The following is a 25,329-nucleotide window of genomic DNA, read 5'->3' as shown; positions in this document are numbered from 1 at the left end:
TCTGTGTCATCCGGAGCTGGTGATAATGGTAAAGTGCTCTCATTGTCCTCTGAAAATGTCCCCATACTTGGACCTTGTCTTATGTACTTCTCTTCTAATTTCTCCTGGTGAACTTCAGCTACAGTTTCATCAATAATATCACACTGAAAGATAGAATGATCATCCGAAGGATGTCTCATTGCTTCATTTAAGCTGAACTTCACTGATCTGCCATCTATCTCAAAGGAATAAGTTCCTGAGAATGCATCCAGCTTGAACTTTGAAGTCTTCAGGAATGGTCTTCCAAGCAGGATTGATGATGGCCTTCCTGAGTCATTAGGGGGCATTTCCAGGATATAGAAGTCAATGGGAAATGTGAGTCCCTTAATGCTCATTAATACATCTTCAGCAACTCCAACCACTGTAATAATGCTTTTATCTTCTAACACAAAACGAGCTACCGACCTTTTTAAGTGAGGAAGCCTCAAAGTATCATACATAGACAAAGGCATTATACTAACGCACGCTCCTAAATCACATATGCAGTCAGAAAATATCACACCACTAATAGTACAATTAACCATACATGGACCTGGATCACTACACTTTTCAGGTATACCTCCCATTAAAGCAGATATAGAACTACCTAAAGGAATAGTTTCTAATTCATTAATTTTGTCTTTATGTATGCATAAATCTTTTAGAAACTTTGCATATTTAGGTACTTGTTGAATAACATCAAAAAGGGGAACAGTTACCTTGACCTTTTTGAATATTTCTACCATTTTGGGATCAAGTTCCATCTGCTTCTTGGGCTTCCTTGCAATTTGTGGAAATGGAATAGGAAGGACATTTTATGCAGCGTCTGCATCCTTTGGTGCTTCCTTCTATGGTTGGACTTCTTCTTCTTCAATCATGTCTTGTATGTCCTCTTCTTCTTCAGCATCCTCTACTTCCACCACCTCTTTAGCTGAGGCGTGTTCTGATAGGATTGGCTCCTCCTGATTCCTCTCTTGTAGTGTGGTTCCGGACCTTAGGGTGATGGCATTGATGCCACCCTTTGGATTGGACAATGGTTTTGGATTGGGCAATGGTTGAGAGGGGATTCCACTAGAGCTCAAAGGAGGGTTGTTGGAGTAATTTGGTGATCCAATCTGTGAGATAAGAGCTTGCAAGGTAGAGTTCAGACCATTTAGAGTATAAGTAAGGTTGTTTTCCATGGCCTGCTATCTCCGATCAATAGATTGTAGTAAATCATCATTAGAAGATGAGAAGGGATAAGTAATCTGAGAGGTCTGCTGTTGGTTGTGCTGTGGTCCTTGGGATTGCCTCAGGTGAGGTGCTCTGTAAGGCTGGTTCTGGTTCTGCTGCCTGTTGTTGTTATTATTCCACCTCTGATTTTCCTGATTGTCTCTGTCTCCTCTGTTATTGTTGTCCCTCCAACTCTGGTTAGAATTATCTCTCCAACCTTGGTTGGAATTGTCTTGCCATCCATGGTTGTAGCTGCCACCTTGATTGTATGCTTGATCGGGGCGGTCATAAAAGTTATGAGTGGCTGCCACAGTGTTGTCTTCCTGCTGGAGCTGTGGACATTCATCAGTATAATGGCTATAATCAGCACAGATCCCACACACTCTCTGTGGGACTAACTGTTGGCTTTGCTGCGCTTGTTATTGATTCAACTGCATCTGCTTTAGTAAGTTGGTTATTTCACATATACTCTGAGTCAGAGTAGTAGTCTCCTTGCTAGAAGATACCTCTGCAACAGCTTTTGACCAACCTTGTTTTTGCCTGTGATTTCTAGTAGATTCAGCCAAGTCGCTGATCAATTGTCATGCCTCATCAGTGGTCTTGTACTTTTTCATAGACCCATTGCTAGCATTTTCCAATGTGGTCTTATCTTGGGGCCTCATGCCCTGTGTGACGTAGCCGAGCAACACTATCTTGTCAATCATATGGTGGGGACATGCTTCTAGAAGGTTGTTGAAGCGCTCTCAGTATTCGTAGAGAGTCTCGGACTCGTCTTAAACAATCATAGAAATGTCTTTCCTCAGTTTATCTGTAACTTCAGCTGGAAAGATTTTTTCCAAAAATTCTCTTCTAAGCGTGTCCTAGTCAGAAACAGTTGCTGCGGGTTGAGTGTAGTACCACTCTCTCGCCTTTCCCTCAAAAGAGAATGGGATGGCTTTCAATAGAATAGAAGTTTCATCTGCACCATCTTGCCTGACAGTAGAACAGGCTGCTTGGAAATCCCTAAGGTGCTTGATAGGCTCATGAGCAGGTAAGCCATGAAACTTAGGCATCAAGTTGAGCAGTACAGTATTTATTTCAAAATCTGTAGCCACTGCTGGGTGATGCGCTTGAAATAGTTGCATTGTGAAATCAGGGGCTCCAGCCTCCTGGATAGTGACTCTCCTAGGTGCTGCCATGTCACCTGCATATAAATCAACCGAATCAGTAGAACGGGGGCTTGTTTCTTCCTTACGTGAGGTTTCAGATTCTCCCTCGGGGAGGACTAACCGATGCCGAGGTTGCCTTATTCGTGAAATAGTTCTTTCAATCTCAGGATCAAATACTGGCAAGCTTGGATCAGAAAGTGAACGCGTCATTTAACGAAAGAAACATGTAGCTCATAGCAGCAAAATAAAATAAAATGCAAATAAATAAATTCCAATCAATAACTTAGCACTCTATTGCAACTCCCCGACAATGGCGCCAAAAAATGACGTGGTAGAAATTGGCGAGTTAAGAAATTATTATAAGAGATACGTTGCAAGTACAGTTCTTAACCCCGAAAATCCGCTTATCAATTTAGAAGGGGTTGTCACAAAATTAGAATTAAAATACAAGGAGTATGAATCCCAGGTCGTCTCCCAATGAGTTGCAGAAAGGTGTGCTATTTTATTAATCAGATGTTTTCTAAAATGGTTTGAGTTGGTAAACAGGAAATTAAATCAGAGAATTTATGTAATTTAAATAAAAATATTGACCGGGAGTAGATTAGTTGGAAGCCCTATCCTAATAAGTCTATAGAAAGCAAGTTTTCAATCATGGAGTAATTTTTGGGAAGGAATTGTAAATACATGCTAATCATATGAATAAGTGGGTAAATGTTTGATAAATTCACTCAATTAAACACAATATAAACCATAAAATAATGGTTTATCAGTATATGTATAAGGTTAAGTGAGCTAATAAGTGAATCCTTGATTAGTCTAAGATCTCACCTAACATACATACTATATATAATTTTAAAGTTCCTTAACCTATTTACTCAACATTTTTCCTTTTGGATTACAAGCTCATACATTAATTTTAAATTTGAAATTTTTGACCCATGTGCATTGACTCTTTCTATTTTGCATTTTGGGGAATTTCTTTGTGTATTCCTTTAATTAAATACTGAAAATGTAAAAATACTTTATTTTTTTTTAATCAATGCACATGGTAATTCTATTGTTTTGATTTCACATGAGCATGCTTCCCAAATTTTTTTGTTTTGAAATAGCTTACTCTTTTTAAATTCCTACTTTGTCTCTATCATCCCATGTTCCCATAGAATTTTCTACTCTCAAATTGTACACAATATCTATCTTAAGCTAACCAAGGATTCAACCTGGGATTGTTATTTTGTTTTTCTGCTTAAGGCTAGTAATGTGGTTTATAGAACAAGAGGGGATTAAAAAGCTCAAGGGGCTAACAAGGGTGATGTAAAAGGTAGGCTAATTTGGGATAAGTGAGGAAAAATTCAAATGATGGCCTCAATCATCTCTTGGTATGTATCTATATTCTATAATTGGACATATAGATTAAAACAAAGTAAAGAACATCAGAATAAAAAAAGAAGGACAGAACACACAGGAAAGAAATTTATGGTTTGAATGTAACCATACAATTAAGCTTAAAACTCACAGGCTGTGTGTTCTCCAGCTCAAAAATCATATATCAGTTATACATGTCATGCAAGTAAAAATTAAGAGTTCCCATTATTCTCAATGTAAATCTTAGGGTGGCCCTTAAAATCTTAGTGTTGTTCCTTGATGAAATGTTGTTAACTAACTAACATGTAATGCTATATATACAAGGTGTGTGGATTGTTTTAATTTACTAAAATTTCTAGTTTACTCCTTTTATTTTCAATTAAACTAAATTATCATATGCTAAAAGGGTAAACTATACTAATAAATCCACATATTCTATAACTAATAAGTTAGAATTGTAACTAAACTAAATGGCTAAGATATAAACTAAAGTGCAAAATGCGAAAATAAAGTAAAAATACAGCAAAAGAACAATGTGCAAGTACTGAAAAATAAAAATAAAGATAAAAATACAGAAAAATAAACAAAATAAGATAAAAAGAGTCTGTAGTGGTTCACCAAAAAGATACGCCCGGGATGGCTACCTCCCCACACTTAAAATAAAGCATCGTCCTCGATGCTCACTCAAGCTGAGTGTGAAGGAGTGTCATCACCGGAAGGATGGGCTGCTGGAGTCTCGGTGGTGGCCTGAGGATCTGCAGACTGGATAAGTGTAGGAGGATCTGTTTGCTGTAGTGGAGGTGCTGACTGGAGAGGATCTCTGGGTCTGCGGCCTGAATCTGATGTGGCTCCTCCTGTTGTGACGCGGCCTGCTCCGATTCTGCCTGCTCAGCCTCTCTCTGTGCATGCGTCTACTCCTCATGCTTGTCCGCCTCCTCCTCAGATGGCTCTGATGGTGTGTCAGACTCGGAGGGGATGTCGCCGCCAGATTGGATCATCAACTTGAGGTGCTCATAGCGTCGCTTGTTGCGACGCTCAGATCTCTCATATTGCCGCTGGTTGCGGCGCTCTATCTGGTCCAGCTGCTGAAATAAGTGGTGCACGAGGTGGTAAACGGGCTCTGAGGCAGGTGGAGGTGCAGTGGTGGTAGCTGGGGTAGCAGTAGATGAAGAAAAGGCAGCTGAAGGTGTGGCTGTCTCATCAGAAGCGGTGAGGAATGGGGGTCTGTAACCCAAAGCCTGAAACTTCCTGCTGTGAGGAATAATTTTCTTGCAGTCTGCAGCAGTCAGCTTTGCATCAGCCAGCTCCCAAGGCACGTCAGCTCGACGGGCGAGCTGGGTAATCAGATTTGGGAAAGGGAGAGTGCCTCTGACATGGACCCTGGCCATGTAATACCGGATGAATCGTGGAAGATACGGGTCCTTACCCTCCATCACACACCAGAGGAGGGTGATCATAGCAACAGGCAGCTCCGTCTCATGAGAGCTCGGCATAACAAAGTTGCTCAGGATCTGGTGCCAGAGCCGAGCCTCATCATTCAGATACATCAGCTTGATTCCCTTAGGCATTGCTGTGTTCTTCCCCATGACCCATGGGACAGTAGGATCAAGGGCTATCCTCTGCTTGACAGCATCCCAGTCAATTCTCAGAAAGCGCATGTCCTGTTTAGCCTTTTGGTAACCATCAGGATGATCTGATTTAGGCTGAAGGTAGAGGATGTCCTCAATGGCTTCCTCAGTTACCAATATCTGTTTCCCTCTGAGGTGCACTGCATCCAGGGTAGTCTTGAAATAGTTGCAGTAAAACTCTCTTACCCAAGAAGCATTGACCTCTGTCAAGTTTCTCTCCAAGAAGAACCAGCCTCTCTGTTTGATCTGATCGGAGGTATACTGCTGTAGTTCTTCTGTAATTTTTAGAGTCCTCTCTAGGTACAGGTTCCTGGAGGTGGCAAACACTAGATACTTCAGCTCACAGTATTTGTTTGCAAATTTAACTGGATCATTGGCAGGGAGGAGCTGGTCAGCTTTTTTCTGCGGAGTAAAGTGCTTTTTTCGCCAGGAGTCATCATGCATAATGTCCAGGATAGACATAGAGGATTCGCCTCTTTTCCTTTTGCCAGTGGTGGCTTTGCCTTTTCCTTTGTGCTGAGGGTCATACATCTTGAAAAACAGAAATTCCAGGATATAATTGAAGAACAAAAGCAGGAAAACAAGTAGGCAAATAGAATAATAACAATAGAAGCACATAGTGGCAAAAGAGCAGTAGAATTATGAAATGAGTTAAGTATATGTGCATTATGGATTGTATTTGAGTTAGAAATCCAAAATGAAAAATCACAATCCAAAATGTAATAAGTAGAATTCATGTTAATTAGGAAAAACAAGAATCATGCCTTGAGTTAGAAAGTTAAAGTAAATAGTTAATAACCAAAAAGAGACATTTGAAAGTTAGATTGGTTAGGATTGAAAAAGAGGTTAGAAAGTGGAAATTAGTGAGTTAGGAGAAAGTATGTTAAAGTGAGTAGCATGATAAATGGTTCCTAAGTAACAAAAATTTCGCAATTTTAAACAACAGTCAACTCATATTCAAGCAAGGAAATCAGGTTGTTGATGATAATCATATAGATGCCTGAGTAGCAAAAATTAAAATCTAATCATCAATAATGCAATTTATTAACCAGGAAATCGAAAGGAATAAGAATGCTGGCCCGTGCGTCCATGAAATGATTTGGGTATAACGAAGTAATACAAAATTTAAAATTGCCAAAACTAAAACATGAATGAAAATAAAATAATTTGCAGAAAATTGGGCAGCATTCTGGCTAATATTTGATGTTCCCGGGTAATAAATAGCAAGCAGAACAGTTCATATAAATTAAAATAAAGCTGCAAATAGACACAAGTAATATGAACATGAAAGAGCAATGGAACAGCAGTATTAAATAGTGAAGAACAGCATATGAACAGTATTAACATTACAGCCAGACCAAAATTGCAGAATTGGTAAAACAAGCAACAAGTACGGTGCAATTATCAGGCCTAAATCCACTAACCACATCCTAGCTACCTAATCACCTAGAATCCATTACAAACATGCATCTCTAACTAGCCTAGTTTTGAACATAAACTAAAAAATATGAAACTAACTACGAATGAAAGAAAAGTGGCGTTTGGCGGAACCTGGTATGTGTAAGAACAGAGGTGGGGGTAGAGAGATGGTGGTGGTGATGCGGCGGCGCTGGGAGGAGCACGGTGGCGCGGTGGCGGAGCAGGGGCGGTGGCAGGGGGGTTCGGGTAGGGTTTAATGGTGAAGGGTGGGAATTGGGGGAAGGGGGCGAGGGTTGTGGGTTGGAGGGTGGTTGTGATGGTGGGAGGCGGCGTTGGTGGCGGGTTGGTCATGGCTGGCCGTGGTGGTGGGGGGCAGCGGTGGTTGAGGGAAAAAGGAGAGGGAGAAGGAGAGGGGAGGAAGAAGGAGGGGAGAAAGGGGAGAGGGGGGTGTCGCGTGGTGGTCTGGGTGGTTGGGGGTGGTGCGGCGGTCGGAGTGGTGGTTGCGGGTGGTGGTGTTTGGGGAGGGTGGGTTGTAGAGAAGAAAGGAAGAAGAAGGGGGTATGGGGGGCGCGACGGGTAGGGTTTCGCGTGATAGGGGGTTAGTGATTTTGAATCCACGCGATCGCGTGGCTAGGGTGAAATGGGATTGATGCGGTCGCGTGATTGATGTGATCGCATGGAATGGGTGAAAGATGGATGACGCGGATGCGTGAGGCACGCGACCGCGTCGCTGAAATTTGTGCTAGACGCACACTTCCAGCGTTGTTTCAGTGCAACTCTCTGTCTCCATTTAGGGGGCCATAATATCCACGCGACGCGGACGCGTCGCTCACGCTTTCGCATGGGATGGGTGTTTTGCAAGTGACGCGTTCGTGTCAAGGATGCGAACGCGTGGGCCATTTTGTGCTAAACGCACACTAGCCGCACGATTCCAGCCCAGATTTCTGGGCGTTGGATTTTTACGCCGATTTCCAGATCACGCGTTCGCGTGATTGACGCGGATGGGTGGGAGGTTTTTTTATGCAATTATTAAATTATGCAATTATGCAGTATGCAATGCTAATGAATAATATTCAGGTTCAATGAAAATAATATAATATAAAAACAAACAACACGAAATAAAATTGAAAAAGAAACGACCATACCATGGTGGGTTGTCTCCCACCTAGCACTTTTAGTTAAAGTCCTTAAGTTGGACATTTGATGAGATTCCTGCTATGGTGGCTTATGCTTAAATTCGTCCAGAAATCTCCACCAATGTTTGGAATGCCAACAGCCTTCGGGGTCCCAAACTAGGCATGTGAAGCTTTTGAGCAGCTTCAAACAGATTCTCAGGCTCCTGGGGTGACGAATGGAAGAATATTTTCCAGGATCCCAAACTTTGTTTTTAAATCCGCCTTTGTCTTGATCTATATTCTTCCATCCGGGCGGTTTAGAAATTGTATTCTCACCAAGATGACCAAACATCTTCCGAGACCCATTCAACTGAACTTGATACCAATCCTTGCACTTCGAATTCAAGCGCGGAACCTTATTGAACCTTGTACCCCAGCTCTGAGTACGAGCCATTTCCCTCTTACTCTTAAAGCTGCAGAGAGCTCTAAGCTGGCCATCTGTTTCAAGCAAACCATATTCAAGTGGAAAAGTAAAGATAAAGGTTAAGGATTGTACCCACTTGAAGCTTGTATTAGGTGGTAATGGCCTTGGGATAGGTGTTTCCAGTGGTTCTGTAAGCTCTACTCCCTTGTATTCTTCTGTGAATTCCTCCACTTCTTTGCAAAATTTTTCAACTGTAACTGCGTCCTGATCAAAGTCTTCTATGTCTTCCTCGTCACTCAAGTCATACGTTGGAGGTTGAGAGAAATCTACCTCGACGTCATCTTCGTATTCACTTGGACAAGGTTCTTCAGGCTCAAGGAGTTCAGTTGCGGATGCAAGTTCATGACTAAGAGAGCTTGATGCATGATCAACACTGCCTATGGAATCAACTTCTTAGTCTGTTCCGTCCAATTTTTCACAAGGTATATGCTTTGGAGGTTGTGCACTGTTCTCTTTGGCATCAATTTCGAACTTCTCAGCAGAATCCTTTACAGTTCTCGATTCCCATGGGGGTTCAGCATCTCCTAAATCTTCAACGACTTCTTTCTCTACAACTATCATGGCTTCCTCTACTTGTTCCAATACAAAGCCATGTTCCTCATTGTCCACCGAGGTTTCTAGTGTCTCCTTCATGTTTCGCTCTTCTTTTGATTCTCCACATGTAGCCATGGGAGTACTTCGAGTGCTCAGATGTCGAGAAGCTATTATATTTACTACCTCAGTTAAGGTAGTAGTGAGTTCCAGTATGCCCTTTTTCATCCTCGCTTGCCCTTGAAGAAGAACACGAAGTTTGTCACTCATTGGAGGTTGGGGTGGGTATGAGGGTTCATTGGTTGGGAAAGAGGGTTCAAAATAAGAATGTGGTGGTTCTTGGGAGTAATTGGATTGGGATTGTGGTGGATAAGGGTCATACGGTGGTGAATGGTGAAAAGGAACTTGTGAGTGTGGTGGTTCAAAGCTACGTTGAGAGGATGGTCTATAAGTACAGGGTGGGGCTTGTTGGTAATTACAAGGGGGTCCACCATATCTATCAGCTTGGTATGCATTGTGGAGTGGTCCTCGTCCATGATATCTTGGAGGGTGTTGTTGCCTAAAGGGTTGATCAGGGCCTCTTGGCTCCATCCATCTTTGATTGCTTAGACCTTGATGCATATTCCTGTTGTAGCTTCCACTCCTTTCAACAAATTTAGAACCAAACTCAAAGCGAGAGGGGTGAGAATTCATAGTAGCTAATAGAAATAAAAGGGAAAAACAAAAACAAATAAACAAATAAAAGAAAAATATTTACAATAACCAAAAATAAGGCACACGTTTGCAGTTCCCCGGCAACGGCGCCATTTTGACGATCGGTTTTTCTATCGGTAAAGAAATGTAAAAATATGATCGCGTTGTAAGTATAGCTCCTAAACCAACAGAAAATCCTTTCGTACAAATGTGTTGGTTGTCACAAGTAACAAAACCCTTTTAAAATTGATAACCGAAGTATTTAAACCTCGGGTCGTCTTCTCAAGGAACTGTAGGGAGGTATGTTCTTATTATTGGTTATGAGTTTTGTAAATTGGGGGTTTTGAAAGTAAGGAACAAGTAATTTAAATGACAAATAAAATAAATAAATAATTATAAAATAAACTCTCGGCAAGGTATGAAAATTCAAAAGTCCTATCCTGGTTATTCTTATGAGAATTAAAGTTAATCCCACTTAGTTAACCCTTACGAAAGCAAGGGAAAGTCAAGTGAACTAATTAGTTAGATTCCCAAGTCCTTGCCAACTCCTAAGGAAAGACTAGAGTTAGTGGAATTCCAGTCAATTAGCTGACATAACAATCAATCGCGATAAGTTTATAACTCAAGAGCCTCCAGTTAATCAATTAAAGCCAAGAATATAAAAAGCTAAACAAGAATCATAAATCTGAAATACCTCAATTGCATTAATAAGATAAAATCATTCTAAACATAAAGAGTTCATAAGCCAATCTGGCAACATAAGTAATTAAATGAGAGCATTAAAGTATCTGAAAGTAAAAGAGAAATATAAAGTAAAAGAAATATTGAACCTGATGAAGAGTTGAAATCCTAAATCCTTTAAGAGGAATCCTAATCCTAAAACCTAAGAGAGAGGAGAGAACCTCTCTCTCTAAAAACTATATCTAAATTGTGAAAAGTGAATAATAATCGACCTCCTCCGAATGGATGCATTCCCCCACTTTATAACCTCTAATCTGTGCTTTCTGAACTTGGATCTGGGCCAAAAAGGGCTTCAGATATCGCTGGGAGCATTTTCTGCAGTTTCTGGTGCGTGGCGTCTGTCACGCATCTGCGTGGGTCACGCGGTCGCGTCATCTGGGAGTTTTCCTTATCACGCGTTCGCTTCGGTCACGCGTACGCGTCATCTGCGTTCTGCTCAAGGCGCGCATCCGCGTTAGTCACGCGTTCGCGTCACTGCCTTTTCGCGCTAGGCATGCGACTGCGTCGTCCATGCGTTCGCGTCGCTGCCAGTTTCTTCAAAAACTCCATTTTGTGCTTTCCTTCCATTTTTGTATGTTTCCTTTCCATCCTTTAAATCATTCCTGCCTTAGGAGATCTGAAAATACTCAACACACAAATCACGGCATCGAATGATAATAAAAGGTAATTAAAATAATTATTTTTAAAGCATAGAAAACTTATTTTTCACATATATCACATAATAAGGAAGGGAAAGTAAAACCATGCAACTTCACATGAATAAATGGGTGAAGGGTTGAATAAATCACTTAATTTGAGCACAAAATATATCATAAAATATAGGTTTATCAGTATTTTTATTATTTCAGGTGAAATTTGGGCAAATTTGGCAGAGTTTTATGCAAAAACAAAGGAAGAAGTAGACGTTATCAACCCTGACCTCCCTATATTCCAACAAGCATAACTTGCGTTACAAAGGTTCAATTGACGCGGTTTTAACGGCGTTGGAAAGCCAACTTTCAGAGCTTTCCAACAATATATATTAGTTCATACTTTTCTTCTGGAATCACTGCCAAATCTGGCGCTAAATGCCAAGCCTGGCGTTTAGCGCCCAAAGAGGACAGAAAAATGCTCGAACTTCCCCTTGTCGGCGCTAAAGCCACAAAAACGCCCATAAACGCCAGAATACGGGTCAAACTAGCCCAAGGGAGCATCTTTAGTAGGATTTAGCTTTTAATTATTATCTTTTATCTTATTCTTGTAATTTTTACTTACAAACAAAATCTTTTAGATTTAGAATTGAATATTTTATTTTAGTTTCAAATCAAATTAGGTTAGATATAAAAGAGAAAAGATTCACCTTTTAAGGGGCATCTTGGAACTTCTCTCTTCCGCACGTTTCACTTTTGGAAGAACCCTAGTTTTCTCTGTAAGTCATTAGCCACTAAACCTCTTTGGTTAAGGTTAGGAGCTCTGTTTATCTTCTATGGATTAAGATTATTGCTTTTCTATTTTAATTAATGTATTGATTCAGTTTCAAGGATTGTTTTCGTTCTTAATCTTATGAATCTGGGTGGAACGAGATTATGACCCTTATTTTACATGAGTTCTTGTCATTCTCAAGAGAGCTATCTCGCCTGAACAACAACTTGAAAACAAATTCCTCCTAAATTGCTAATTACATGAACTAATTGAGTAATTAGGGTTTTTGTGGCCATAAACTAGTTTTGCACTTAACCCTCTAATTAAAATTAAGTGACCATGAGAGTGGTGGTGAATGAAGGTTAGAGGAGGCTAAATCACTAAGAGATTAGGGTTTAGTCATTTACAGTTTACCATGGAATGAATCATGCATTGTTAAAATAGTTGGTAAGAACTTTTAATCCAAAAACGTAAACATCTCCGAAGCCTTAACCGTTTTCTCTCATTGTTTTTATACCAAACCTTGTAATTGCTTTCTTTACTCTCTTATTTATTGTTCTACGCGATTTCAACCAACAAACAACCTTTTCTGTTCGCCTAACTAAGCCAATTGGATAACCATTGTTGCTCAGTCCGACAATCCTCGTGGGATAAACCTTCACTCACCTGAGGTATTACTTGGATGACCCAGTGCACTTGCCGGTTAAGTTGTGCGAGTTCACAATTCGTGCACCAAGTTTTTGGCACCGTTGCCGGGATTGTTTGTGATTGATAACTACTAGTTGTCTGGTTGCTTAGATTAGGTATTTTTCTTAGTTTGTTTATTTATCTTTTCTTTTAATTTTTATTTTTAATTTTATTTATTTTCCTTTCATTTCTGCCTTTAAGTTTGGTGTCCCTTTAGTGTTTTCCTCTTTTTTATTTATTTTAGAAATTTTCAGCATCTTTCGCTTTTAAATTTTCAAAAATTTTTAGGTCATTTTCTCATTCTTATTTTCGAATTTCTTTGTTTAATTGCTTGCTTTGTTTTCTTTTATTTCTTATAGGATATCTTACTGTGAGCTCTCTATACTTTGACATAGAGACTCCCACTTTTCTTTGTCTCTTGTTTGTTTATGAGCAGGAATAGGGATAAAGATAGAACCCCTTCTTGAGTTTGATTATAAACCTGAGAGGACCTTGAGGTGGCCTTTACAATAAGCTAGAGCTTACAAAGCTAGAGATAACCTCAGGAAAACTTTTGAGAAGGAAGCTATGGATTCCAATGGTGGAAACCCGAACGCTAATGAGCATGCAAGGAGAACGCTTAGCTCGTACACTGCACCCACGCCTGACTTCTATGGGTGTAGTATAGCTGTACCTGCCATTGGTGTAAATAACTTTGAACTTAAGCCTCAACTTATCACTCTGGTACAGCAGAACTGCCAGTTTCACAGACTCCCACAGGAAGATCCAAACTTATTCATCTCTAACTTCCTGCAAATCTGTGACACTGTAAAGACGACTAGAGTGAATCTTGAGGTCTACAAGCTCATGCTCTTCCCATTTGCTATAAGAGATAGAGCAAAGCAGTGGCTTGATTCTCAACCCAAGGAGAGCCTGGACACGTTGGACAAGGTGGTCACTAGATTTCTGACCAAATTTTTTCCACCTCAGAAGCTGATTAAGCTTAGGGTGGATATCCAGACCTTTAGATAGAAAGATGGAAAGTCCCTCTATGAGGCCTAGGAGAGATACAAGCTGATGATCAGGAGGTGTCCTCCTGGCATATTTTCTGATTGGATCAGGCTGCAGATCTTTTATGATGGCCTCTCTGAGATGGCTAAAATGTCACTGGACAACTCTGTAGGTGGTTCCTTGCACATGAAGAAGATGCCTGAAGAGGAGAATGAGCTTATTGAGATGGTTGCCAACAATTAGTATCTATAGACTTCTGAGAGGAACCCTGTGAACTCTGGGACTACTCAGAAGAAAGGAGTCATGGAGGTGGACACCCTGGATGCCATTTTGGCTCAAAACAAGATCATGTCCTAGAAGATTAATATGATCTCTCAGCACTTAAGTAGAATGCAAGTCTTAGCTGTCAATACTTAAGATGCACCCCATGATATGACTGGAAGCTACAACCAAGAGGATGCTTATGACTATGCTCAACCCACCACTGAGCAAGTAAATTATATGGAAAATTCCTCCAGAAATCTCAATAATGATCCCTATGCCAATACATTTAATCAAAAATGGAGGAATCACCCTAACTTTGGGTGGAAGGAGTAGCCACAGAGGCCCCAACTAAGTTTCAACAACAACCAGGGTGGATTAAATCAGAACAGGTTTAACAACCGGCAGTTCTAGCCCTCCCAGTAGTAACAAGGACCCTCTTAGAGCCAAGACACTCCTGACTTAGCCACACTAGTTGCTGAACTTTCCAAGACTACTCACATCTTTATGCAAGAGACAAGAGCTTCAATACAAAATTTGGAAGTACAACTGGGTTAGTTGAGTAAGAGGATACCTGAGAGACCTCCTAACACTCCTCCCAGTAACATAGATGTAAATTCAAGAGAAGAGTGCAAGGCCCCTACCATGGCCAAAGAGGCCGAGACTAAGGAGGTGCATGTTGCTAAGGAATTATAGGAAGAAAAGGCTAGGAGCACATTGTTACACGCCCCACTGGTGGCACAGGAGCCTGAAGTACCACACCCGCAAAAGCTTCAAAAGGAGACCAAAGATGAGCAGATCACTCAGTTCTTGGAAATATTTAAAAAGTTGCAGATCAATATTTCTTTTGCTGAGGTGTTGGAGAAGATGTCTTCCTATATGGCCTTCATGAAAAGCCTATTCTTTGAGAAGAAGGCCTTTAAGGGAGATAAAACTATGGTCTTGACCAAGGAGTATAGTGCACTGATTCAGAAAAAGTTGTCCAAGAAGATGCCAGACACTGGAAGCTTCCTAATTTCCTGTACCATTGGGACTATCACTTTTGAGAAAGTACTGTGTGATCTTGGTTCAAGCATAAATCTTATGCCTCTGTCCGTAATGAAGAAGCTGGGAATCCAAGAAGCATAGGCAACAAGGATAACCTTGCAAATGGCTGACAAGTCTCTGAGGCAAGAATATGGGCTAGTAGAGAACGTACTGGTCAAGGTTGGAGAGCTATTCCTCCTTACAGATTTTGTGATACTTGACATGGGAGAGGATATAAATGACTGCATCATCCTAGGAAGGCCATTCCTAGCCATTGGAAGAGCCCTAATTAATGTAGATAGAGGTGAATTGGTGCTGAGGTTACATAAGGATTGGATGGTTTTTAAGGTTTTCAAACCTCCACCACTTTTTGAGAAAGGAGGTACTTGCATACAGAGTGCACTGCTAAAGCCTCCTCCCTTGGTTAGAACTAATTCTATTCTCCCTGACATCAAACCTAAGTTTGGTGTTGAATGTGCACTGTCCAACAAGGAAGGAGACCCTAAGAAAAAAGTACCCAGAGACTAGAGGAACAAGAAGATTCCTATTGAGAACTTCTCACCTGGCATGAAGGTGGTGTTCAGTAGAAGTCCAGTCATAGTACATACTGTGAATATAATCCTATCTCTAGAGCATGTTGAGATGATTCATGAGAGCACAGAAAAGAAGTTCACAATGAGAGATGAAGATCTGAGCCCCTATGATCCTCCTCCTTAGAGGAGCTGACCGTCAAGCTAGTGACGGTAAAGAAGCGCTTGTTGGGAGGCAACCCAACCATAAGTATCCTTAAATTTATTTCAGTTTGATTTCATTTTATTTTTCATTGATCTTTAGAGTTTTCCTAGGTTTTCTTATGCTTGTGATCATGTACAGCACTTAGAACAAGGAGAGGAAGACTTAGACAGAAGAACAGAACGTCTTGGAGCAAAACAAGCTTGGGCGCTAAACGCCAGGGAGGGCGTTTAGTGCCAGAAGGGGAGCAATGACTTGGGCATTTAACGTCCAATTTGGGCGTTTTCACAATTTTGGCACCCCCCTCAGGGCACTGGCGTTTAGCGCCAGGGTGCTCGTCCCCTAAATATATATATATATATATATATATATTCTGATCCACTGCTGGCGCTAAATTCTAGAACCAGCATTTAGCGCCCAGAGAGCAGATTTCGAGAATGAAGAGAGTTTTTGACCAATGGTTAAACCCTAATAACCCAACCACCTTTACCATTCAAACTTATCCCTTTTCTCTCCCCCTTACCCACTTTTCCATCCACATTCATCCATTCCGTCACCAATCATTTCCCTTGATTTTCTCAACTCACCTCTCACTCCACCCAATCCACTCTCATCTATCCCATCCATCTCTCCTTCCAACAACCCAAAATTCAAATTCAATTTTCCCCCACCCATACCCCATAATTGAACTCTCCCCTCCCCACCTATAAATAACCCACATCACTTTCACTTTCACCACACCTCCAATTACTATCCCTCCTTTCTTACTCTTCACCATACACACTCCCTATTTTCCTTTTCTTTCTCCTTCTTAGCCTAGGCCGAAGCCCCCCTTCTCAACTCTCCTCTCTCTCTTTTATTTCTAGTTTATTTTCCTCTCCTTATTTTCTTTTCTTACTTTGCTATGGGATGAGAAAACTTTTTAAGTTTGGCGTTGGGTGCTCCATTTTTTCTTTATTTTACTATCTCCATGGCACCCCGGACCGAAGAATCCTCATCAAGAAAGAGAAAAGAGAAGGCTTCTACCTCCGACCCATGGGACTTCACCTGGTTCTTGTCTAAGAAATATAAGGACTATTTTTATGAGGTGGTGCACAAGAAGAAGGTGATTTCCAAGGTCTGCTTCGACCTGAAGCCACATGAGTACCCAGAGATCCAATACCAGATTCTGAGACGGAGTTAAAAAGTTCTGGCCAACCCGTAACTGAGGTTGGAGCGTTGATGGTGTGAGAGTTCTACGCCAATGCATGGGTTACATACAAGCATGTCAAAGGCGTAAACCCGGAGCTAAAGAACTAGCGTACCATGGTCAGAGGACATATCATAGATTTTAGCCTGGAGAGTGTGAGGGTGGCACTACAGTTACCACCATCCGGAGAGGACCCTCATTGATACACTCGGAGGGTTAACACTGACCAGAGGTTGGATCAGATTCTTGCTAACATTTGCCTCCTCGGAGTTCAGTAGAGGAAGGACTCTAGAGGTAATCCATACCAGTTGTGTAGGCATGACCTCAAGCCAGTTGCTCGAGGATGGTTGGAGTTCATCCAACATTCCATTCTCCCTTCGAGTAACCGTTCTGAGGTTACATTCGAGCGAGCAGTGATGATCCACTATATCATGCTCGTCAACGAGGTGGAGGTGTATAAGGTGATCCCTTAGGAGTTCTACAGGATGGATGACAAAGCCTCCACCTCTACGAGACTTGCTTTCTCTCACCACATCTACTGCCTATGTGTAGCAGCTGGATCTCACATTGATAGAGATACCCCGATCAACATTGATAGGCCGATCACTAGGAATGGTGTGGAGTATGTTCACACTAGAGAGCTCAGACATGGACCACAGCAGGAGCCAGTTCCATTGCCTCCACAGGATCTTTCAGAGATGCCTCAAGGAATCTATTTCTCTCCCTATAACTACTGGGACTAGTTGACCACATCCATAGGAGAGCTGACATCATCTGTCGATCAGCTATGGATAGAGCATAAGGATCACGCTGCTCTCCTCCACCAGCTAGTGGAGGAGTAGAAGAGGCAGGGGTACGACATAAAGGAGCTGAAGCGCCAAAGAAGATTCCCTAGAGGGAGTAGTAGCCATGATGATTGAGGTGGTTGAGTTTCATTCTCCTCTCCCTTATCTTATTTCTATTTTTCAGTATTTCATTCTATTTTCTGTTCTCTATTCTGAGTTGTATGATCACTAGTAGGATTTCCTTGCTTTCTAGTTTAGTGGTTTATTTTAATACTTTATATTTATCTTTAAAAGATGTCTCATATATTGTTCATTGAGCTTAAAGAAAATTCAAAAGAAGAAGAAGTAGTAAGATGCATGAGATTTTGAGTTATATATTATGAGTTTTTTAGTTACTTTGATGTAGTGGCACTATCTTTATCTCTGAATGTATGAATTAACAGTGCATATTTAATATTGGAGTTAAGAATATTGGTTTTTGAGGAATGGAAACTTAGAAAAGTATTACTGATTCTCTGAAATAAGAAAAAGATTGGTTCTTGAAGCAAAACAAATAGCAAAAGGAAAGAAAAAGAAAAAGAAAAAATCAAAAGAACAAGGTCCAAGGCTTTGAGAATCAATGGTTAGGAGGTTCAAAACTAATCTAAAGCTCAAATGAGTAGTTTTTTCCAACCATATACTTGTGGTGCGAAAGTGTGAAGTAACCCTTGAGACAAAGCACCTAAAGTCGTGACCCATTATTGTTACAGAGTATGCCTAAGGCTCTGAGCACCACTGTCTGGGAAAAATAAAAAGAAAAAAACTTAGGACTCAAAGAGTTCCCCAGTTAACTACTTGTGGTGTTCTTGTTTCAAGTTAAGCTTGAAGACAAAACACTTAGACACAGCTAGGCTCAAGGTGCAAAGCACCAAAGAAAAGAAAAGAAAAAGCTGTCTTCAAGGACTAATCAGAGCTTCAAGAGAAAGAGTATCCATAATATCATCCGAGTTTTAGTTTGGAAGAATATCAATATCTCTGAGCTTCAGAGGAAAGTAAGATCCCAAACCTATTCGGAATTATAGTGTCATTGGCCCCACTCAGTGAATGGATATGAGCTTCAATGAACACTCAAATCCTAAGCATTTTCTCTTCTCACTCCTATATTGTTTTTGGTTGCTTGAGGACAAACAACAATTTAAGTTTGGTGTTGTAATGCGTGAGCATCTTGTACCCATTTTACCCTTATTTTCTAGTCATTTTTAGTTAGAATATATTTACTTTTATTATATTTTAGTGCAAAAATTCTCTTTGGATGCTACTTTGAGTTGTTTTGGTGTTTTTATTATTTCAGGTGAAATTCGGGCGAATTTGGCAGAGTTTTCTGCAAAAACAAAGGAAGAAAGTAGACGTTGTCAAGCTTGACCTCTTTGTGTTCTAATGAGCATAACTTGAGCTACAGAGGTCCAATTGATGCGGTTTTAACGATGTTAGAAAGACAACATCGAGAGATTTCCAACAATATATAATAGTTTATACTTTTTTCCTGGAATCACTGCCAAATCTGGTGCTAAATGCCGAGCATGGCATTTAGCGCCCAAAGAGGATTGAAAAACGCCAGAACTTCCTCTTGCCGGCGCTAAACGCCAGAAAAATGCCAATAAACACCAGAATACGGGTCAAACTCACCTAAGGGAGCATCTTTAGTGGGATTTAGCTTTTAATTGTTATCTTTTATCTTATTTTTGTAACTTTTACTTACAAACAAAATCTTTTAGATTTAGAATTGAATATTTTATTTTAGTTTTAAATCAAATTAGATTAGATATAAAAGAGAAAAGATTCACCTTTTAGGGGGCATTGATGCGAGGATTATCGTTGGTTTAGAATTTCTCAATAGAAAATCATGTCATAGAATAGTCTTAAACCAAAAAATAATCCTTTTGATCGAATTTTGATATGGTTGTCACAAGTTCAACCCCAATAAAAAGTAACCGAGAGTATTAGTCTCGGATTGTCCTCAAGAGAATGGGCAAACATGTGCATCAATATTGGTTAGAATTCCGGGGTTGGGAGTCATAAACAAGAATTTAAACTACTAAGCTTAACATGCAAGAAATCTTAAAGTGCAAGAAACTAAATCAAAGCAATTAAAGCAAGGTATAAGTAAATGTAGTCTAGCAAGGGAACATATAAATCTATTTCTACTCTAGAACTATGTAAACAATTAAACTAGCTATAACAAGAATCAAGCAATTGGGATTTTTGGGTTCAAATATGAATTATAAAAAGGACTCTTGGCTAAGACATAGGAATTGGGATCACTATCCTTGTCTAACAACCATGTATTGAGAATTATGAGGAACCAAGCTCATTAAGTCTACTTCTACAAGTGAAGTATGTCAAATGACTTGATCAATTTCAACTCATAAGTCCCAATTCAACTACTAATTAGCTTAGTAGTAGATTAGTGTCAATGGGTATCAATTTGACCACTAAGGGTTCTCAAACCACCAAATCAATTAGACTCAATGACTCAAGGTCACCCAATTTCCTTAGCCTAGGCCAAGAGTATAGAAAACTACTCCATAATCAAAGGAAACATTTTATCAAACACATGGTAGGCATTAACTAAAGACATATTTAAATTGAAAAATTAATTGAAAATTATAAGTACCCACTAACAATTATTAATAGAAAATAACTTAAATAACACTATCAATCACAGAAAACATCAATGCACTAAGAGGAACTCAAAATCAACAAAGTTCATAAAATGAGAAGAAAAAGAAAAATAAAGAGGAAACAAAATTCTAACACAAGATCCAAACAAATTACAACTAAATAAATTAAGATTGAACAATAAAAACTCAATTCAACAAGACCCAATTCAGAAATTCAACAAGGGATGATCAAAACAAACTAAACCTAGAGAGAAATAATAGTTTCTCTCTCTAGGAAAACAAGAACAAAAACTAGCTAAAATTATGTATATGGTGTGTATGAGTGAATCCTCTCCTTCCCCCTTAGTTCCTTGGGTCTTTTTCATGCAGAATTTAGCTCAGATTGGGCCTGAAGCCTTGCAGAAATCGCCAGCCACGATTTCATCAATGAGTCACGTGCTGGGCGCCATGCATGTGCGTCATATGAACTCCTCGAGCCACGAGTACACCTCAGTCATGCGTACTCGTCAGTTTATGCGCGCGCCAGTCTCAACTACACACGGCCACGTGTGCGCATCAGTCACTCGTGCGCGTCGCCACCACTTTTCCAAAGCTTTATTCTTCATGCCCCCTTCCAGTTTTGCATGCTTCCTTTCCATCTTCTAGACCATTCTTGCCCTATAGATCCTGAATCCACTTAACAAACACGTCACGGCATCGAATGGTAATGGAAGAGGATTAAAATTCAGCATTTTTAGGGTTAAAGAAGCATGTTTTAAACCATGAAGCATAATTAGGAAGGAAACACAAAAAAATGCAATTTATATGAATAAGTGTGAAAATATTGATAAAACCCACCAAATTATACACAAGATAAACCCTAAAATTGGGGTTTATCAAACCTCCCCACACTTAAACCAAGCATGTCCTCATGCTAAAAATTAAAAGACCAAAGAACATAGGAGAATGAGATTTATGAAATGCAATTTACCTACATCGATGCAACTAATGCAAATGCTTCTATCTACTTGGTTGAAATTAAATCAATCTCCCAATAACATATATGAATACATAAGGCTAAGGTAATATGATGATTCATGAACTCTACCAATTCAACTATTAAAATGAAGTGTAAACAAACTTGCAAGAAAAAAGCTCGTGAAAACAGGGAACAAGGAATTGAGCATCGAACCCTCACCAGAACTATATCTGCTCTGGTCGCTCAAGTGTATAGGGTTGACGATCTGATTTCTATCGGTAAAGAATTTTCACAAATATTATTGCGTTGTAAGTATAGTTTCTAAACCAACAGAGAATCCTTTCGTACAAAAGTTTTGGTTGTCACTTAAGCAAACCCAATAAAATTTATAACCGAAGTATTTAAACCTCGGGTCGTATCTCAAGGAATTGCAGGAAAATACGATTTATTATTGGTTATGGAAAACAGTATTTTTGGGTTTTTGAAAAGGTTTGAATGAGAAAAATAGAGTGTAGGAATTAATAAATCAATAGCTAATAAAACTCTTGGCACGGTATGAAAATTAGAAGTCCTATCCTAGTTATCCTTATCAATGGTGGTGAGAATTATATTTTGCTCCCCACTAAGTCAACCTCTAACTATGAAGGTAAGTCAAGTGGATAAATCAATTTAACACCTAAAGTCCTAGTCAACTCCTAAGGAAAGACTAGAGTTATAGAAATTTAAATCAATCAGCAAAGATTACAATTATCAATCACGATGAGTTTGACAACTCAAGAGTTACCAATTAATCAACCAAAGCCAAAAGGGAAAAATCTAAATTATTTAGACAAATAAAGGAAAGCAATTATAATTCTGAAATATCTCAAATTGCATTAATAAAATAATATCAATCCAAACATAAAGAGTTCATAAACTAAATTAAGAAAATAAATAAAAGGAATATTAAACCTAGAAATTGAGAAGAAGAAATCCTAATTCTTTTAAGAGGAATCCTAATCCTAAATCCTAAGAGAGAGGAGAGAACCTCTCTCTCTAAAAACTACATCTAAATCTAAAATTCTAAATTGTGAATGTATGATAAGTTGTCCTCCTTTGATTCCTCCATTCTCTGGCTTATATTCTGTGTTTCTGGATTCAGAATTGGGCCGAAAAAGGGTCCAGAAATCGCTGGGGGCATTTTCTGCAGATTCTGGTACGTGGCGTCTGTCACGCGTTCGCATCATCTGGGAGTTTTCCTTGTCACGCGTACGCGTCATTTGCGTTCTACTCAAGGCACGCGTCCGCGTCAGTCACGCGTGCGTGTCGATGCCTATTTGCGCTAGGCACGTGGCCGCGTCGTCCATGCGTTCGCGTTGCTGTCCTTTTCTTCAAAACTCCATTTTTGTGCTTTCCTTCCATTTTTGTATGTTTCCTTTCTGTCCTCTAAGCCATTCATGCCCTAAGAAACCTGAAAATACTTAACACACAAATCATGGCATCGAATGGTAATAAATGATAATTAAAAATTAATATTTTTAAAGCATAAGAAAACATGTTTTCACATATATCATAAAGTAAGGAAGGAAAAGTAAAACCATGCAATTTACATGAATAAGTGGGTGAAGTTTTGAGTAAATCACTTAAATTGAGCATAAAATATGTAAGACCCAGAATCTTTGAAAAGTCTTATTATGATCAAGTCTCAAATCCTACAGTTATTTATAGCCTTAATTTCAGAGATTATTTTATTAAAGATAATTAAGGCAAGTTTTGATTTATTGGATTTGAGATAAGTTATGATTATTATCCAATTTTATAATTATTGGATTATTTTCTATATTTAAAGTATAAGGTCGATAGTTATGAAATAATAATAATTTTATATGATTTGGACTAAGTAATTAATATTTTAAATATTAATACTGCTATTTTGGAAAATGAAGAAATTAAGTATATTATTTCTAATTTTTAGATTTGGGCGTTTTATTGAAAATAATTTGTGAAAATGATGAACAAATAGTATTTTCTATATACAATTAGTGTTGGATTTAATTTGGGTTTCAATTACTATATTATTCCCAATTTTATGTGAAATTACCATAACACCCTAAAACCCTAATTTTCAAAATGAAACCCTAAAACCCTAACCCGGTTACCCGTTTTCCCTACCCACACCCAGCACACACAAACGTAGCAGTAGCAGCCACAAAATCCCCTTCCTCCCAAAAGACGTAGACACACACACTGTTCCTTGATAAACAAAGAAAGAAACAAAGAAGAAAGAACGGAAAAATCAGAAATGGAGACTGGGCCAGAACGAGAGAAGGAGGGGGGAAAGGATCGGCGCTGCCAGCTGGGTACTGCCGCCGTGACCACCGGACTGCAGCACGCGAGGAGGACCGCCGTCGAAGCCGCCCCGTTCATCTCTGCCCAGTCGCGGTTCTACCACCCATCACCCCATTACGTCGCCTGAGGAGTGTCACGAAGGCGAGAGAGAGAGCTCGTGCACGCAGAGGAAAGGAAGGAGGTGCTGGTTGGCCGCCGCACCTAGCCGCCGTCGCTGGAGATCTCGGAGCCGCCGCGCCTTCACCACCACCGCGTCCACGCCGTGCGCCGTCACTGCCAGCTCCCACCTCCATCGTGGTTGACTATGGATGAGGGTGAAGGAAACTGCCTCCCTCTCGGCCGCCGAGGTCCTCCCCCGCTGTGTACAGAGAAGAGCAGCGCCGCGCGGATCAGGGAAAGGAGATGCCTTTCGGCCTCTGCTCCTGGGTTTTGGAATCCGACTAAACGCTGCTGCCACTGTTGGAGTTGATGTTGCCCTGGCCTTTCCCTGGCTCCATCTTGAACCGTGAGAACCGCTACTGTGGGGTAAGCTTTACCCTGTTTCTGATTTCCTCTTGTTCCATCAATCCGTTTCTATCTAGAAGCATTGTTGCTGACACTAGTTATATCGACTAAAATGGTTGTAGTAAGTTGCATTGCCACTGCCCTTACCGGAGGTAGTTGCTGGCTGCGTTTGAAGATTTCAGTTGCAACTAGCGTTCGTTCTGGGACTGCTTCATCTGTTGCTGGAACCACTAACTGAACAGGCTGAGTCACGGTGATTCTAGCTGCCAAGGGCAGTTCTATGGCTGTCGGAACCACCGCTGAGGCTTCTGTTATTTGGTTCAGACGATATTCTTTAGTTATAGTAAGTATCTTTATATTGAAACTTCCCCGTTCATATTCTGTTATGTGTTTTAAGGCTTTCGCTATAATAATTTTTTCTAGGATTAAGTTATCGGAGCCACGTGTTACACGTAAGGGTTGTCCTTACTGCGGCGAAAGTGAACAAAGCTGTGATGTAAGCTGCCGTCAGTTCGGGTTGAGGCGTAAAGGACTCTGTGAGACGCTTGGGTTATGGAATTTGCGTTTTGAGGTAGGGGCGCTTTCCAAAAACTATATTTCTATATGTTAGAATTATTACATATGGATACTAATGTGAGAAAATGTGTATTTGGTGATTGTATCGGCCTTATGTATTATTTGATTGACTCGAATGTTTATGGATGTTGGTTTGGCTGAGTTGTTGTGCGGCTTTGTGAAATGTAATGTTTTGAAGCTGATTCTTTAAATATTTAAAATCTAAGTTTAATCCGTTGAGGATTGGTTTGAATTGAGTCAATTGTTTTGATGATGTGAAAGATAGAATACTCTTTGGAATTCAGCCTGGTTTGCTTTCACTGATTTGGTTTTGATAAATGATTTGTTGCTGAACCGATTCTTTAAAGCTTTGGAAATGAGTTAAATTGATTGATATTGAGTTGATTTCTGAAATAGTTTCCTTGAGATATGCCACTGAGGCGACTGTTGGATTTAGTTTTCTTTTGAATTGATTTCTGGTTTTGGGCTGTTAAAAAGGAATGAGAATCGGTTTAGTTGGGACCCGAACTGGGTGGCAAAAGTCTAAGTTTTAGGGGAGGTGCTGCCGAAATTTCTACAAAATCCTACTCTTGTTTGTAAAGTTATTTAAAAAGGGTTGGATTTGAGAAATTGTATTAATTTATTTATTAAGAGAATATTTATGTTTTCAAGCTTAATTTATTTAATGAACTTTATGCGTTGAGTTCGGCTTATTTAGAAACGAACTATTTGTACAGTTTGAATCACTGAAGGAAAGAATGATGCTCTAATATTGATTTCAATATAAAAAGGAGCTTTTAGTGATTTTAAAGGAATTTATACTTTTGATTGAGTAATCAAGTTTGAGGCATTTTGGAAGAGCTAGAAAAATGGGTTCCAAAAAGAAACCTGAAAGTGGTTTG

The sequence above is a fragment of the Arachis hypogaea genome, chromosome 11 (genome assembly GCF_003086295.3).
Source record: "Arachis hypogaea cultivar Tifrunner chromosome 11, arahy.Tifrunner.gnm2.J5K5, whole genome shotgun sequence".
NCBI classification, from domain to species: Eukaryota; Viridiplantae; Streptophyta; class Magnoliopsida; order Fabales; family Fabaceae; genus Arachis; species Arachis hypogaea.
Note: the sequence above shows the minus strand (reverse complement) of the source record.